We start from the raw sequence: 19,700 nt of genomic DNA on the forward strand, positions 1-19,700 counted from the left end.
ACTTGTCAAGACTTAAACAAGCTTCAAAGAGATTTCTTCTGGGTAAAAACCTAGAAAACCCCAAAGGATACTACCCAAAGGATTGGACATCAATCTGCAAACCTAAGGAGATGGGTGGCTCAGGATTCATGAAAGTGGAACTCTTCAACAACTTTATGATTACAAAAATTGGCTGGAGACTTGAACAGGATAAAGAGTCTCTATGGTACCAACTAATGGATGCCAAGTACCTTGTGGGGAGAAATGTTCCAAATATGGATATAAAAGCTAAAGATGGAGACTCTTGGATCTGGAAAGGTATTCTTGAAGGTATACAAAATATACAACAACACTGTACTTGGAAAATTGGAAATGGGAAGAAGATTAAAATATGGGAAGACCTCTGGATCCCAAATTCCACAGATAAGCTCATAAAACCCATCAATTACCCCCACCACATTGAAACCATATTGGCTCAAACCATATTGGCTCAACACATCTTCAACTTTAATATTGATCAAACCATATTGGCTTTGAACACTCATCCAGGGGAAGAAGACACAATCCAATGGAACTTAAATGATTCTGGCAAGTTTTCTGTCAAAGCCATTTACAAGGCAAAGATAGACAATTTATACAAGAATGATATCTTAACAAGAAATTGGGAGGCTATCTGGAAAATGAACATTGCTCCAGTTATCAAGATTTTTATCTGAAAATGTGCTCATGAAATCCTACCCACCAATGCAAAGACTGCAAGCATTCTGCATTATATTGACCCTCAGTGTCAAGTATGCAGTAGTGGGGAGGAAACCATGACACACCTTTTCTTAAACTGCCCTGCAGCAACTGATGTTTGGCATGAAATTATTGGAACATCTCATGGAAAGTTTGATAATACCAAAAACTTCATGGATTGGTTCAACTCTTGGTTTATCCCTGGAGTTTCCTATGAAAAAAAATAATATCTATGCTACTACTTGTTGGTACATATGGAAGGCTAGGTGTGACTTAGTTTTTGATCACACCAAGCCTAATGCCAAACACACATCTCTATGCATTAAACAACATTTATGTGACTATAACATAGTTCACAATCTACCAGCTCATGCACTGAATTAGTTTTCACTTAATGGTGAAGAGTCTGACACTGAGGAAGACAATACAGTTCCTTATGATCTAAATCAACTTACTCCACATGAGTTTGGTTTTATCATCAAATTTGTACTATACAGGACCCTGTAAACTTCAATTATTTCTCTGCACTAACTATCTTGGATGCTGCAGGAAACAACATTGATGGCATGGGACACTCAGGACACTTTGGAAAATGGGGAGAAACAGGAGGAGCAGATATAGCTTCCACCTTGAAAAAACGGGGGTCTAACAACCTCACCCAATATTTCGATTAGCAATATGTATGGACTAACTCCAATATACTTTCTAGAGAATCAACTAGACAGTCAGACTCAATCTAGATAAAAGTATATCAAAGAGTTAATATCTCAATCTCTCGATTTGATCTATACTCAAGCAAATGGAAATATGCGAGTCTTTATCAAATACTAGAGAGATAACTTGGATGGTACAAAAGACCAATATCCAAGTGTCAATCAATCTAAATCAACAACCAAAGGTTGGGTATTCTAATTGATTGATCTTAACGCACAACCTGTGATATTTCAATTATATAACAAAATATAATGCAGAATAGAAATAACACAAACACCAGAAATTTTGTTAACGAGGAAACCGTATATTAGAGCATGGCTCGGTTGAACCCACCAAGCGTTGGTATGTCAAGTTTGGTTGTCATATTTTAGTGAACCAAAACTCATGTTAAGAGTCGCTTGATTATGTATTAGAGTTAAACTTCGTATAGGTTATCTTGAAAGTATTAGGATATGAGACATTACAAGTATTGCGAAGACTTGAAGATGTGAAGAAGCAAGGAGCTACAACGACAACAATCATCCTTCCACTTGAGGTTAGTGATATTTGACTTGAACTGTTTCATTCCCTAATGTATCTTTCAAGTCGTGCATATTGAAAACATAACTGCGAAGCATATTTAAACTATAGATAGACATAGTATTAAGGAATACAATACGAGGTTTATTGCTTAACCATTAAACTTTGTAGATAAGACATCACCATAATCATTTGAATGTTACTATGATTATATATGGGTATGAGGTGAGGATTTCATCCTAGGGAACAATGTGTACATGTGTTCTAAGGAAGTAAGTGTTGATAGTGGATTTTAGTTCAGGTCTAAAATTGTAAAACCAAATTTATGCGCTGACATCCTGCAAAGGATAAATCCATTGATAAGTGATGAATACTTATTCACTTTACTAATTCACCTAGAATGGAGCATGTGGCAACAATCCCAGTATTCTGTGAATTAAATACACAAAATTCATCCAGGTTGGAGAATGTAGCAATAATCCCATATACCCTGTGAATTTATAGCATGATTAATTAATGCATGACCAGCCTTGTATTTCCTATATTGCTCCACTCTTATCATTGGTGTGGCATGACGACTGAGTGTTACTCTCAGCAGAGCAACACGAATATCCAAGCATTAATAATGAAACATATGTATGAAATACCCGTACAGGCTATAACTCTCGGAGTGTTATACTAGCCCGATTGAGCATCTGGACTGTCCATATCAGTCTAAGAAACGATCACGACCAACCAACTTCACCAGCATGATTGGATGGCTCAGATCGAATCCATAACCCTTTAGAAGGTATTGGAGTATTCACCACCGGCTCAATGCGGACCCCGCATGGTAGGCCTCCCCAAAAGGGTAGCATGGCTTGCCAATACGTCCAGCCAAAGCAGCGCGGACGTGAAACCCTAAATTAGGGTTTGCGGCACATTACATGTGTCGTAAAACAGTCTCAACCATCCATCTTCGCAGGCATAGATGAAGGGTGTATATGTAGATTCAAAGGACTCAGAGCATGTCAACACAAACACCGTGGGCCCGCCTACACACATGACCAATCGGTCAGGAATAACTATGGTTGGTCGTCCCAATTTGTATGCCCAAACAAGACATGACGCACGACCGTTGAAACCCTAATTAGGGTTTGAACATCACGAGCGTCAATTTTCTCCTGCACGAATGAAGGGTCCAGGAATATACTAAGCAGGTCCAGTGAGTATCAACACGATCATTTTGGGCCCACCTATCTCGACACCTGATTGGCCAAGGCATACCATGCCCAGTCGTCTCGATTCCCACGCCCAAACTAGGCATGGTCACACTTCCCAATCGCAAACTGATCTCGACCAATCAACTTCACCGGACAAATTGAGTGGCTTAGATCACGTTTCTATAGGACAGTAAGGTATAGGCGTGTACACCAGCCCGCTGTCTGCACGCCGTACTGATCGTCCAAGACCGACCAAGCTTGGTCGTCTCGAAACGCGCGCCCGAAGTAGGCTTGTCGCGCGGGCTTTGCGGCCTTGGTTTCGACCAAGCTGAAGAGTGATGCTTGCACACCTCTTCACAAACACTAATTACACTAATGGTTGCAGATGAGTGTCTCAAAGATCATCTTGTCCGTTCAACTTCACCTGCTTGGTTATACAACCCTGGTCAGGAGTTAACTGGTCAATGAGGTGTCGTGGTGATTAACATCCTCCACTCTACCACACCATGTGGTCGTCCAAGGGAGGACTTGATTGCGCAACCTCCAAACCATCACATGAAGTAGGCTGGACATGATGCTTTAAGACGCTCAACAGCGATGCTTCATACATGCTTAATATATTCGATGCATTACCTGCATAGAATACACACGATACTTCACAAGTATCGACTTCCTAAATAACTTAGTTATTTAATCTAGCATCACATGCTACTTTATGTGGGTCCCTCAATCCACACACTCGAGACATAAATCATGTCACAAACTGGGGGATACATACTGGGGTATTGGTCTGGCGGTTTACAGCGTGCAGCGCACAACGCGCCATCACAAGAACGTGTCAGGAAGTCATGGACGATTAGTGATGATGGGAGAAATGGGAAACACTGATCTTGTGACACTAATACACAACTCCACAACTCCATCACTCCACTTTCTCCACTTCCCACGAGATAGGAGGGTTAAGCTCAATGACTTGTATAAATAGGTTCTCCTCCCTATTTTCCAAACAAGATAAGAAGACAACAAAACCAAGTGTTGATACAACCGTATTCAAACACCGGAACTGATAGCTTATATTCTGCAAGTCAGTTCAGCTTTATGATACAAGTCATACATAGCCAACACCTTCACAATCTCAACACCTTCTTCGCTTCCCTCCTTAAGATCAACCCCATCTCCTTCACTTTGTGACCGAAGCAAGTCTGGAACGGACATTTCTTGGTTTAGGCCAGAATTGTACAGATTGATTTCTCGAATCACAAAGCACTCCCGTGCAGTGCATTTGTTTAGGGTTTAGATGCATTCCTCTTCCACACACCCCAAATTACCAAATTCGGCAGGAATATTTTTCACCCATAAACAATTGGCGACCACAGTGGGAGATTAATCTCTCGGTTGTGAAGTCAATTTCTTCAATATCAATTCAATTTTACTGATTTCGAAAATGGTGGACCTTAGGTCTGGATCAGCAACCAATCCTGACGGGACTAGCGTTGACAACACTCTCGGTGTTGATATCCCAGGTGTCACCGTGCAGCCAGTCAATGCCATCAATGTATCTCGTGGAATTGCTTCCTCTACTACCAGCACCAGCGGAGCAGGAGGAGATATCCCATTAGGAGTGACGCCTCCTGTCACCAGATCCATAGAATCTTCAAACCTTGGCATTTCTTCGAGCATAACGCCTCCGACGGTCACCAGAGAAACAACTTCCACTCCTTCATCAAGACGAGGAGCTGGAGGAGCAAGAGGAGGACAATCTCCCATTACCATCGTAGATTTGATGGAGAGGCAGGAATTCCTCGCTAAGACTCAAACGGATATGGCTGCAACTCAGAAAGAGGTACTCACTTTTCTTAAGACATTAACTGATCGATTTCCTCAAGAGCCGCGACATCCCCTGGAGCCAACAAGGAACGCATTCAACGCACCTGGAGAAGGTACTTCAGCGGTGCGGACCTACATGGACCTGATCAAACAAGCGACATCAGATATGAACGGTCCTGTCATGGAGATTCCTACACTGGGGACTGCTCCTCACAATCATCCTCCTCAAGTCAATAGTCTCACTATGAGCCAGAGGCCGGTGTATCAGGAAGCGGTTTTCTCTAGTGGAAAGTTTATGCGAACTTTTACACCTCTCGAAGAATCAACGGGCAGATACGTTTTGCTGCAATCAACCAGAAGAAGGTCATAATCGGGCCCTACATGTTGCTGCACGCATCAAGGATTCAGAGTTCAAGAGGGCCCTCATGGACACGGGAGCATCTTCGAATATGATTACTCTCAAGACTTTCAGGGCGGCCAAGGTTCCTTCAGGCAAGGTCGTATGGCATCCTACCACAATGACAGACTTTGAAGGAAACCAGATCAGCGCATACGAGATCGTCCCTTAAACGTATCACCAATGTCTGAAGACTATGCTGAATAAAGAAGTCGTTCGTATTCCTGCATCATTGTATCCTTACGTATGAATATGCGGAGTGGAACTGTTCAAACCGAGGGAAGCTCCGCGGAAAGGATTAAACAAATTACATTGCATCCCACTCCCCACGTGGGCATCAATCCATGAGGAGGACCGACTTGCATCATCGAATGCTATGCCCCATGATGTATCCTTGCTGACAAGGCGTCTCAATTCTTATCTTCGCCCAACGGAATGCTAAAACAACGACGAGCCACAAGAAGAAGTGCTATACGCTCCATGACAGCTGCAAGATGGTACTGATGAGTGCCAAATATTGTATATATTTATCCCTTTTTGTTGGCATTTTAACTCATCTTTTGTGCAGTAATTCTACATTTTATCCCATATTCTGTATTTTCATTGTTTTCAAGAATAAATATTTTTATTAATTAATTTTGCATTTTTAGGTAATAAATAAAGTTCGGATGAGTCGTGGAGCGAAAAGAGCAGAAAAGTAGTGAAAAGCCGGGAGAAATTACGCAAGGAAGCCGCGAAGAATGGTGCGCACAACCTCATTTTCTACACACAAAAGCGCCTCCGTTCTCAGCCATCAGATCAGTTCTCAGAAGCATCCGACGGTCGCTCCTTCATAGATCATCAAAATCGGATGTCTCTGCCGAGCACCACAGCGCTGAAATTCCAAGCCTTCAGATTAGATGGTAGTTGAATCCAACGGTCGCTCCAATGCCTGTGCATCAAATCCCGATGATTCCGCCTTACACTACAGTACCTAACTCCATCTGGTGCCGTTAACTTCGTTGCACCTCAGAATCCGACGGTCGCTTCACACATCCTTCCATCTATCCGTTCGATTCCACTCAGAACCAATGATCCAACATCTCAGATTCGCCAACATCTAAACTTGAGGTCTCCGCCTCACACCATAGCAACACATACCCTATTCCCAACCAAACAACCCCTAATCCTAATCCCATCGAGCTCTTCTTCCCCTTCTTCCCAAAAAAATTGCAGAGCTCTGCAACACCACCTCCCCTCTCTGCCATGTCGCTTACACCACCATCACCTCCACAGTTCTGTCACCTCCACAGTTCTGCCACCACCACCAGTTCCATCACTGCCACTACCATCCCCAACACCCTAGCCTAGCTATTTTCTTCATCTCACAACCTCTGAAACCCTAGGTTTTGGGGTGAGTAAAATAGCTAGAAATTAGGGGACAATAGGAGAAGGAAAAGCATCAGAGAAACATCAAGAAGCATGGGTCGAGCAAATTTTGGAGTTTGGAAGCTAAATTTTGGGTAATAATTTAAACCCTAATTGTACTGTTGAGTGAGGACATTTGGGGAAAATGGGTGTAAACCCTAATTTGCTAATTTGGGTATAAAAGGGGATGTGTATGAGATGTTAAAACTTGTTCTTGGACTAGCCAAGTTTCCACCCAATTTGGGTTAGGTTAATTCCAATGTTAAATTGCACTGTTAGTTTTTGATGCTCCTGTTAACTTTCATTGCCCCTGTTAGTTGCATTTTCACTCTTAATTGCATTTGTTGTTATGTTAGTTTGCAATGTTATGTTAGTTTACTCACTGTTAATCACTGTTATGCTCAATGTTAGTTTGCCTTGTTACTCACTGTTACTCACTGTTATGCTGTTTGTCATGTTCTAAACTATCATGCTAGGGACTTGATGAATCTCTAATGTCTTATTGTGTAGTACACTGATCACATTGCTTTAGAAGGTTAAGCAGGTTTAGGAAAAACTTGAACTTAGTTCATCATCACCTCACTTTCACAATGTATGCCAAGTATACTTTGTAGTTAGGTTCATGAGCTGTTGAGAAGCTGCAACTCAAGCTGAATTCATAATCCCTTGACTAGTTGTGCTGTAGAAAGACAATTAGTGCTTTGGAAAGAATACCATAGTTGTGTTTAACTTTCTATAGGAGAATACATAATAAAAGTCAGAGTGAATTCAACCCCTAGTTCCCATCCATAATCAACCTTCCCTGTCATCCATAAATCCATCTTCAACTGTTAGTCTTGTTTTCTTTCACTTGTTTGTTTTACCTGCATTTTCTGTTTTGCATTTTCTTTACTACTTGCTTCCCCTCCTGCCACTTCTGTTGCATTTCTTCTACTGTTGCAATTGCTGCTGCAGCACTTGTGCTGCTGTGCTTTCCCTTGCTGCTGCCAATCCACTTCTGTGGCTGTTGCATTGCTGCTGCTTGCTTTGCTCTCCAAGGCTCACTTCACAACTGAGTCCAAGGCCCTAAGCCCAAATCACAGTTGAACTGTTGAGCCCAAAGCTCAAATCAGTTCACTGAAACAAAGCCCAGCTTTCAAAGATCAAGCCCAGTTTCTAAAACCAAAGCCCAATTACTGTGAAAGACCATTTCACTGTTAAGGTGAAATTGAGCCCAAAGCTCAATCAAAGGACCAAAGCCCATTTGCACTTCAAAGATAACTGAGCCCAAGCTCAGTTCATTTTATCTTTAACAAACTCACTAAGCCCAATTCATTCAAAGGGCATTCAAACCCATTAGCACTCAAAGCCCAATCTAAGCCAAAAGGCTTCTAAGCCCAAAGCAAACTAGAAACCCAATTAGCTAAAACACTTCCGAAACACACCCGATCTCTGTGGATCGACCCGTACTTGCACGAGCTACAACTGACGACCGTGCACTTGCGGTATTACTGTAGGCCCGTTTCATCGCTTCATTTTTATACACTAGTCCGGACCTGCCAAGTTTTTGGCGCCGTTGCCGGGGATTGGTGCTGTGTTTTATCTGTGTTTTTCTTAGCTATTTTTGCATTTCATTGCATAGCATTTGCATCTGCATCTGCTTCACTTCATTTGCTGTTGGACCTGCTGTTCTGAACCTGTTTTTCCTCTGCTGGGACGCCACCAAGGAAAAGAACCAAAACCCAACTGGGTTTTTGCAACAATATCAGAGCAGCTGGGCTGTGCTAAAAAGGTAAGCCTAAACCCATTCCATTGAGAGAACCCAACCTGTGGGCTTCCAAATTTCTTTAATTGTGGGCTTGTAATATTAAAGCCAATTTTTGGGCTTCTCTTATTTTCTGTTGGGTTTGTAATAATTTATTTGTGGGCTTGTTTGTTTAATTTGTGGGCTTGTTTAAATTCTTTCATTGGACTTGTATTTTGGACTCTGGGTTTAAACCCAGCTGAGCTTGTAACCGATTGTGGGCTTGCTTCCACTCAAGAGTGGACCTCGAAACCAAAGTTTTAAAACAAACGTCGGGCCTTAACCAACTGGGCCAAATTAAACTTTCAAAATTAAAACTTAGTGTTTCGTGGGCTGCAGCCTTCCTTCCATTCCATTAGAGGACAACAGTGGGCGTGCTCCCAATTCAAAAACCAAATTTTATTTTCTTTTTCTAAAAAAAAAAAAAAAATTATTTTTCTCTCATTTCAGTCCAATTTTAGTGTTTTGAAACTTTCTATGTCTTTACACTTTTTCTTCTGGGTTGATCCTCAACTCTTTAGATTGTTAGTGTATGGTGAATTTTTGTATATAATCCAGTAGATAAAATTTTCTTTTAAAAAACCCTTTTGTTCCTTTTGTATATATTTTGCTAATCCAATATGATCTCGGCTGAAATATGTTGGATTTTTGCCTTGAATAACGGAGTTTTAATTCTGCTTTCGCCGTACAATCGGGTATTCTCTCTCCTTTTACTCTACTCAGCATGTTCCTCTTCATATATTGTTTTATAATTCTTTCCATATTTTGAAACATTGAGGACAATGTTTAGTTTATGTTTGGGGGTATAGAGTAGATACCATGATAATTTGCCATAATTGAAAACAAAACTCCATCTTTTTGAAAAAATTGAAAAATTCCAAAAAAAATTGAAAAATCAAAATTCTAAAAAAATTAAAAAATTAGAAAAATCATAAAAATGGAGCTCATTTACCTTGAAATGTTGACTCTTGTGCAAATATGTATTTTTATTAGGAGTCTTAGTCTAGATATTTAGGCACCCTGATTCTAGCACAATTCACATAGTGATAAGAAATTTGCACGCGCACGATCTACCAATACATGTATGGCCTCGATCTTCAAGGTGTTTGATAGGAAGTTACGATTGCCAATCACTTTAGAATACTGAACGAAACTTGACTAGCTTGTTCTTTGGTTGGTTGGGATAGAAGGTGGAGGTTACATTAAGAAAGACAACCATCGAATTTAACTGGGTGCATCAAAAAGGGCTACCTCTTGCAAAGTGTCATGTAATCTTTTGTTTCCTTTTGTATATGTATCAAAAGTGTTTCCTTGTTAAAAAAAAAAAAAAAAAAAAAAAAAAAAAAAAAAAAAAAAAAAAAAAAAAAAAAAAAAAAAAAAAAAAAAAAAAAAAAAAAAAAAAAAAAAAAAAAAAAAAAAAAAAAAAAAAAAAAAAAAAAAAAAACGATGTATATATTCAGAAAAAAATATCAGAAAAATACAAAAAAATCAAGTATTTATCAATTCCATCATCTCTTGTTCCAAAAATAAAAAGAGAATAGTCAATGTAAATAAGAGTCATGTAAATAGTCATCTTTTGTTGTTTCGTTGTAATAAGCAAGGAGGGTGTATGCCATTGATGTACAACGCGAGAAATTGTGAAATACCTCCAACTCATTCACAATTCTCGTAAAGTCCGGACAGCTAGCTAGATTTCGACCTCAGTTCTTAGCCTGAGAAACTATCTCTTGGTGATTAGTAGTCATGACTTCAGATCTTTCTTTACACATGTGTAGATACACTTTACACTCTTATCACATGTCTTTATTTGTTATCAGTGCTAGGATTGTGCCTTCGATAGCTAGATTGACATCTCCATTTTGCTGTGAGCTTAAACTGTTTTGCACATGTCATATTTGATGGAATATGAGCTTATATTTTGACCTAGAACTTTGTAGGTACGTTCTAAGCAAACCTTCACGAGACTTCAACTCGTCCACTAGGGACACTTAGTGGTTTAAAAGGCTTAGTGCATACGCTAAATGCATTCGAGAGACCAGCGACAGTGGTATAGTTAGGATTTCCTTAGTTTTGTTTTACTTGAGGACAAGTAAAATTCAGGTTTGGGGGTATTTGATGAGTGCCAAATATTGTATATATTTATCCCTTTTTGTTGGCATTTTAACTCATCTTTTGTGCATTAATTCTACATTTTATCCCATATTCTGTATTTTCATTGTTTTCAAGAATAAATATTTTTATTAATTAATTTTGCATTTTTAGGTAATAAATAAAGTTCGGATGAGTCATGGAGCGAAAAGAGCAGAAAAGTAGTGAAAAGCCGGGAGAAATTACGCAAGGAAGCCGCGAAGAATGGTGCGCACAACCTCATTTTCTACACACAAAAGCGCCTCCGTTCTCAGCCATCAGATCAGTTCTCGGGAGCATCCGACGGTCGCTCTTTCATAGATCATCAAAATCGGAAGTCTCTGCCAAGCACCACAGCGCTGAAATTCCAAGCCTTCAGATTAGATGGTAGTTGAATCCAACGGTCGCTTCTATGCCTGTGCATCAACTCCCGATGATTCCGCCCTACACTACAGTACCTAACTCCATCTGGTGCCGTTAACTTCGTTGCACCTCAGAATCCGACGGTCGCTTCACACATCCTTCCATCTATCCGTTCGATTCCACTCAGATCCAATGATCCAACATCTAAGCTTCGCAAATATCGAACTTGAGGTCTCCGCCTCACACCATAGCAACACATACCCTATTCCCAACCAAACAACCCCTAATCCTAATCCCATCGAGCTCTTCCTTCTCATCTTCCCAAAACCAGTTCACCACAAACACCCGACAGTTGCAGAGCCTGCAACTCCACCACCTCCCCTCTCTGCCGCTGTCGCTTACACCACCACCACACCACACCGTACATCACCACTCCATCCCAAGTCTCTCCCTTGTCTCGTTTCTAGCATCTAACTAGGTGCTACAAGCTAGAACAGTGAGAAGCTAGGGTTTCACCAACAGCGAGGAGAAGACACAATTGAGGGCTGGAAAAGCTTCAGAAGAGCAGAGGGGACATACCCAAAGCATGGGTCGAGTCTAATTGCATCAGAGGGTGAGTTAATTTCATTATTTCTCGAAACCCTAATTGTACTGTTGAGTGAAGATTTTTGGGGAAAATGGGTGTAAACCCTAATTTGATAATTTGGGTATAAAAGGGAAGTGATGTAGGATGTTAAAACTTGTTCTTGGACTAGCCAAGTTTCCCCCTAATTGGGTTAGGTTTGATTTTAATTTCATTTTCAATTTTAATCATCTGCATATTTTTTCTACTTGTTCACTGTGCTGTGTATGATGTTGTAGTGTGCAATTGTTTGATGTTTGTTAGTTCAATGCTCTTAGTTTGATAAATTCACTGTAGTTTAATGTTTAATTGCTGTGTGATTTCATGTCCTGCTAGCATGTTCTAATTCACCACTAGGGTGGAGATGAAACCTTAGTTCCACTGTGTAGGAGACTACAATTCTGACTCTCATCACTTTGCTCTCACATTGTATGTCAGGCATACATTGTAGTTAGGATACCCCTGTGATTGAAAGTGCAGCAGCCCATGTTAATTGCTTATAGTCCAACCCTCAGACTAGTTATGCTTTAATCAGATAGCTAGTACCTTGGGAGGACAATTTGGTTGCAATTGGAATATCCAACTTAGTCTAGGTGGAATCAATGCCCTAGTTTGCCATCAACCTTCCCTGTCATCCATAAATCCATCTTCAACTGATAGTCTTGTTTCCTTTCACTTGTTTAGTTTACCTGCATTTCTGTTTTGCATTTTCACTGCTTACTTGCTTTCCCTGCTGCATTTCTTCTATTGCTGCAACTGCTGCTGCAGCACTTGTGCTGCTGCACTGTTTTTCCCTCTTCTTGGCCTTGTGCTGTTTTGCCACTTCTTTGCCTGCTGCTCTGCCAAAGTGCTGCTGCTGCCCCTTCTTCTCCTGCAGCCAAGCCAATTCTTCTGTTGCTGCTGCCTTTCTGCAGCTGCTGCTGCCAATCCAGTTCTCTGGGCTGTTGCATTGCTGCTGATTGCTTTGCTCTCCACAGCTCACTTCCAAAAGCCCAGAGCACAAACTGAGGCCCAACCCAAGTTCCAAACCAACTGAGCCCAATTCAAATCAGTGAAACCCAAAGGCCCAGATTCTTGACTGAACCAAAAGCCCAAGGTCTAGTTCACTGAGGTCCATTTCACTAAGGCCCAAAGCCCATTTGCACTTTAAATATAACTGAGCCCAAGCTCAGTTCATTTTATGTTTAACAAACCCACTAAGCCCAATCCATTCAAAGGGCATTCAAACCCAATAGTACATTAAGCCCAACACTTCCAAAGGGCTTCTAAGCCCAAAGCAAATCTAGGAACCCATTTAGCTAAAACACTTCCGAAACACACCCGATCTCTGTGGATCGACCCGTACTTGCACGAGCTACAACTGACGACCGTGCACTTGCGGTATTACTGTAGGCCCGTTTTCATTGCTTCATTTTATACACATCTCCGGGCCCACCAAGTTTTCGCCGCTGCCGGGGATTGGTGCTGTGTTTTATCTGTGTTTTTCTTTGCTATTTTTGCATTTCACTGCATAGCATTTGCATCTGCATCTGCTTCACTTCATTTGCTGTTGGACCTGCTGTTCTGAACCTGTTTTTCCTCTGCTGGGACGCCACCAAGGAAAAGAACCAAAACCCAACTGGGTTTTTGCAACAATATCAGAGCAGCTGGGCTGTGCTAAAAAGGTAAGCCTAAACCCATTCCATTGAGAGAACCCAACCTGTGGGCTTCCAAATTTTTAATTGTGGGCTTGTAATAATTAACCCAATTTTTTGGGCTTTTTTATTTTTCTATTTTGGGTTTGTAATAATTTATTTGTGGGCTTGTTTGTTTAATTTGTGGGCTTGTATTTATTTTGTGTGGGCTTGTTTAAATTCTTTCATTGGACTTGTATTTTAGACTCTGGGTTTAAACCCAGCTGAGCTTATAACTGATTGTGGACTTGTAAGTGAAGCTCGAAACCAAAGTTTTAAAAACAAACGTCGGGCCTTAACCAACTGGGCCAAATTAAACTTTCAAAATTAAAACTTGAATTTTCGTAGGCCGCAGCTTCCATTTCATTAGAGGCTTGCACAGTGGGCTTGCTCCCATTCAAAAACCAAATTTTATTTTCTTAAAAAAAAAAAAAAAAAAAAAAAAAAAAAAAAAATCTTTTGCTCCCAATTTTAAACCAAATTTCTTTTATATCCCACCAAAACCAAATTTTTCCCAAAAATCCAAACCCATCAAAAACCAAATTTTTTTAAAACCCATTAAAACCAAATAGTGGGCTTTGTGTCATTTCAAAATGGGCCAACCTCGTGCTCTCCATGAATACATGTATCCATCAATACAAATTCCATTATCATGTATTGTCTTACCTCAAACCAATAACCCTTTTAAAATAAATGCAAGCATGATACAAATACTTCCTATATTTCGAGGGTTCGATTCTGAGAACCCCTATACTCATGTAAGGGAGTTTGAACAAATTTGTCGGACTATGCAACCTGATCATTTGTCCGAAGACTCTCTGAAATTGCGTTTGTTTACATTTTCTTTAAAGGAAAGGGCCAAAACATGGTTTTACGGTTTGAGACCACAATCAATCACTACTTGGGAACAACTCACTAATCAATTTTTCCAAAAATTCTTTCCACATCACAGGACCATCGCTATTCGTCAAAATATCAATTGTTTTGTCCAATTGGATGAGGAAACTGTTTTTCACTATTTTGAACGTTTTAATGATTTGTTGAGTGAATGTCCGCACCATGGAATTGAGAAGTGGAGACTTGTCGTCATCCTCTATGAGGGACTAGACTTTAAATCTCGAACCATGGTTGAATCTATGTGTAATGGTGAGTTTATTGATAAATCTGTGGATGATGCATGGAATTTTTTAGCCGAGATTGCAGAGAAAACCCATCAATGGGAATCCGTTAGGGAAACAGGAACGACACCACATGATATGAGTCACCCTCATGAATTAGAGTTTTATTCTTGTAATAGCTCCGACCTTAGGATTGAAAATTATCCTAGATTGCAAAATTCCTATCATGATGATGATGATGATTATGATGTTATGTTAGAAGAACATGTCTATACTAAAAATGTTATGGAACCTTTGGGTTCAAATACATTAGGCTTCTCTGCCCCGACCTTAATGCATGATAGTTCTTCTAGTATTCCATGTGATGTTTCCCCTGATGTGCCGATACACGAGAATAAATCTGTTGATGATGTTGATAATTCTGATTGTGATCTTGCCAATGTGATTGATGATTGTGAGCATGATGTGACATGTGTAGATGAGTTAGGAGATTTTGATTTGATTGATAATGATATGCCTATTCTTCTACCTAAGTCACAATCTGATGGCCTTCCACCCAACCTAGATTTGGTTTGTACCAATATTGTCAAACCGATTTTTCTGAAAATTCCCAATCTAGGATTGGAAAATTCCCAATCTAGGATTGGAACTGCTGCTGCTACTACCTGCTGTGCATTGCTTCTGCTACTGCTGAAGCCCAGATTAATTACAAAAGCCCACTGTGGACTTAATCAAAGCCCAGGTGAAAAGCTAGAGCCCAATTCTCAATTCACAGTCACTGTTAGTCCAAGGCCCAAAAGACCAAAAGCCCAGGTTTAATCCCAAGCTCAGTTCACTACACTGAGCCCAAGCCTAAGTTCAAGGCAAAGCCTAGTTCACTGCTAGGACAAAAGGTCAAGCCCAGTCCATTATAACTGTTAAGCCCAATTCACAGTTGAACTGTTGAGCCCAAAGCTCAAATCAGTTCACATTACAGAGCCCAATTCATTCAAAGGGCATTCAAACCCATTAGTACTCAAAGCCCAATTTAAGCCAAAAGGCTTCATAGCCCAATAGCAACTAGAACCCAAAATAGTTAGAACACTACAAAACACACCCGATCTCTGTGGATCGACCCGTACTTGCACGAGCTACAACTGACGACCGTGCACTTGCGGTATTACTGTAGGCCCCCGTTTTTATTGCGCTTAATTTTATACATATCTCCGGGCCCACCAAGTTTTTGGCGCCGCTGCCGGGGATAATTTCTATACCCTTTTAGAAGCCTGCCAAGTTTTTGGCGCCGCTGCCGGGGATTGGTGCTGTGTTTTTCTGTGTTTTTTCTTAGCTATTTTTGCATTTCACTGCATAGCATTTGCATCTGCATCTGCTTCACTTCATTTGCTGTTGGACCTGCTGTTCTGAACCTGTTTTTCCTCTGCTGGGACGCCACCAAGGAAAAGAACCAAAGCCCAACTGGGTTTTTGCAACAATATCAGAGCAGCTGGGCTGTGCTAAAAAGGTAAGCCTAAACCCATTCATTGAGAGAACCCAACCTGTGGGCTTCCAAATTTCTTTAATTGTGGGCTTGTAATAATTAACCCAATTTTTTTGGGCTTTTTATTTTTCTATTTTGGGTTTGTAATAATTTATTTTTGGGCTTGTTGTTTAATTTGTGGGCTTGTATTTATTTTGTGTGGGCTTGTTTAAATTCTTTCATTGGACTTGTATTTTAGACTCTGGGTTTAAACCCAGCTGAGCTTATAACTGATTGTGGACTTGTAAGTGAAGCTCGAAACCAAAGTTTTAAAAACAAACGTCGGGCCTTAACCAACTGGGCCAAATTAAACTTTCAAAATTAAAACTTGAATTTTCGTAGGCCGCAACTTCCATTTCATTAGAGGCTTGCACAGTGGGCTTGCTCCCATTTCAAAAACCAAATTTTATTTTCTTTATTTTATTTAAAAAAAAAAAAAAAAAAAAAAAAAAAACCAAAATTTTCTTTTGCTCCCAATTTTAAACCAAATTTCTTTTATATCCCACCAAAACCAAATTTTTCCCAAAAATCCAAACCCATCAAAAACCAAATTTTTTTTAAAACCCATTAAAACCAAATAGTGGGCTTTGTGTCATTTCAAAATGGGCCAACCTCGTGCTCTCCATGAATACATGTATCCATCAATACAAATTCCATTATCATGTATTGTCTTACCTCAAACTAATAACCCTTTTAAAATAAATGGAAACATGATACACATACTTCCTATATTTCGAGGGTTCGATTCTGAGAACCCCTATACTCATGTAAGAGAGTTTGAACAAATTTGTCGAACTATGCAACCTGAGCATATGTCCGAAGACTCTCTGAAATTGCGTTTGTTTACATTTTCTTTAAAGGAAAGGGCCAAAACATGGTTTTACGGTTTGAGACCACAATCAATCACCACTTGGGAACAACTCACTAATCAATTTTTCCAAAAATTTTTTCCACACCATAGGACCATCGCTATTCGTCAAAATATCAATTGTTTTGTCCAATTGGATGAGGAAACTGTTTTTCACTATTTTGAACGTTTTAATGATTTGTTGAGTGAATGTCCGCACCATGGAATTGAGAAGTGGAGACTTGTCGTCATCCTCTATGAGGGACTAGACTTTAAATCTCGAACCATGGTTGAATCTATGTGTAATGGTGAGTTTATTGATAAATCTGTGGATGATGCATGGAATTTTTTAGCCGAGATTGCAGAAAAAACCCATCAATGGGAATCCGTTAGGGAAACAGGAACAACACCACATGTTATGAATCACCCTCATGAATTAGAGTTTTATTCTTGTAATAGCTCCGACCTTAGGATTGAAAATTATCCTAGATTGCAAAAGGCCTATCATGATGATGATGATGATTATGATGTTATGTTAGAAGAACATGTCTATACTGAAAATGTTATGGAACCTTTGGGTTCAAATACATTAGGCTTCTCTGCCCCGACCTTAATGCATGATATTTCTTCTAGTATTCCATGTGATGTTTCCCCTGATTTGCCGATGCATGAAAATCAATCTGTTGATGATGTTGATAATTCTGATTGTGATCTTGCCAATTTGATTGATGATTGTGAGCATGATGTGACATGTGTAGATGAGTTAGGAGATTTTGATTTGATTAATAATGACGTGCCTATTCTTCTACCTAAGTCACAATCTGATGGCCTTCCACCCAACCTAGATTTGGTTTGTACCAATATTGTAAAACCAACTTTTCTGAAAATTCCTAGTCTAGGATTGAAACTGTGTGCCTCCCAAGTCCTCTTGGACTATTTTGCTTCAAAATATAACACTTTTAAGGAGCCACAGTTGGAAATTGCATGTTTGCCCATCCCGAAAACAGTCCATTATGAGTTAGACCTTTTGAATCCTGAACCCTTAAAATTAAAAGATTTTGTGCTTAAAAGTAAACCTGTTGAAAAATTTTGGTTTAGGGGTGATTCATTCGGTTTTTCACTCTCACTCCCATTTAAGTCCAATTTTAGTGTTTTGAAACTTCCTTTGTCTCTACACTTTTTCTTTTGGGTTGATCCTCAACTCTTTAGACTGTTAGTGTATGGTGAATTTTTGTATATAATCCAGTAGATAAAATTTTAAAAATCCTTTTGTTCCTTTTGTATATATTTTTCTAATCCAATATGATCTCGGCTGAAATATGTTGGATTTTTGCCTTGAATAACGGAGTTTTAATTCTGCTTTCACCGAAATCGGGTATTCTCTCTCCTTTTACTCTACTCAGCATGTCCCTTTCCATATGTTGCATTTTAATCCTTTCCATATTTTGAAACATTGAGGACAATGTTTAGTTTAGGTTTGGGGGTATAGAGTAGATACCATGATAATTTGCTATAATTGAAAACGAACTCCTTCTTCTTTTTGAAAAAATTGAAAAATTCCAAAAAAATTAAAAAAATCAAAACTCAAAAAAAAATTAAAAAAATGAAAAATCATAAAAATGGAGCTCATTTACCTTGAAATGTTGACTCTTGTGCAAATATGTAATTATTAGGAGTCTTAGTCTAGATATTTAGGCACCCTGATTCTAGCACAATTCACATAGTGATAAGAAATTTGCACGCGCACGATCTACCAATACATGTATGGCCTCGATCTTCAAGGTGTTGGATAGGAAGTTACGATTGCCAATCACTTTAAAAAAATTAAAAAAATCAAAACTCAAAAAAAAATTAAAAAAATGAAAAATCATAAAAATGGAGCTCATTTACCTTGAAATGTTGACTCTTGTGCAAATATGTAATTATTAGGAGTCTTAGTCTAGATATTTAGGCACCCTGATTCTAGCACAATTCACATAGTGATAAGAAGTTTGCACGCGCACGATCTACCAATACATGTATGGCCTCGATCTTCAAGGTGTTTGATAGGAAGTTACGATTGCCAATCACTTTAGAATACTGAACGAAACTTGACTAGCTTGTTCTTTGGTTGGTTGGGATAGAAGGTGGAGGTTACATTAAGAAAGACAACCATCGAATTTAACTGGGTGCATCAAAAAGGGCTACCTCTTGCAAAGTGTCATGTAATTTTTGTTTCCTTTTGTATATGTATCAAAAGTGTTTCTATCCAAGAAAAAAAAAAAAAAAAAAAATCAAGTATTTATCAATTCCATCATCTCTTGTTCCAAAAATAAAAAGAGAATAGTCAATGTAAATAAGAGTCATGTAAAGAGTCATCTTTTGTTGTTTTTTGTAATAAGCAAGGAGGGTGTATGCCATTGATGTACAACGCGAGTAATTGTGAAATACCTCCAACTCATTCACAATTCTCGTAAAGTCCGGACAGCTAGCTAGATTTCGACCTCAGTTCTTAGCCTGAGAAACTATCTCTTGGTGATTAGTAGTCATGACTTCAGATCTTTCTTTACACATGTGTAGATACACTTTACACTCTTATCACATGTCTTTATTTGTTATCAGTGCTAGGATTGTGCCTTGATAGCTAGATTGACATCTCCATTTTGCTGTGAGCTTAAACTGTTTTGCACATGTCACATTTGACGGAATATGAGCTTATATTTTGTCCTTAGGTTTTGTAGGCACACCTCTGGTAAACCTTCACGAGACTTCAACTCGTCCACTAGGGACACTTAGTGGTTTAAAAGGCTTAGTGCATACGCTAAATGCATTCGAGAGACCAGCGACAGTGGTATAGTTAGGATTTCCTTAGTTTTGTTTTACTTGAGG

Source organism: Papaver somniferum, chromosome 3 (genome assembly GCF_003573695.1).
Source record: "Papaver somniferum cultivar HN1 chromosome 3, ASM357369v1, whole genome shotgun sequence".
NCBI classification, from domain to species: domain Eukaryota; kingdom Viridiplantae; phylum Streptophyta; class Magnoliopsida; order Ranunculales; family Papaveraceae; genus Papaver; species Papaver somniferum.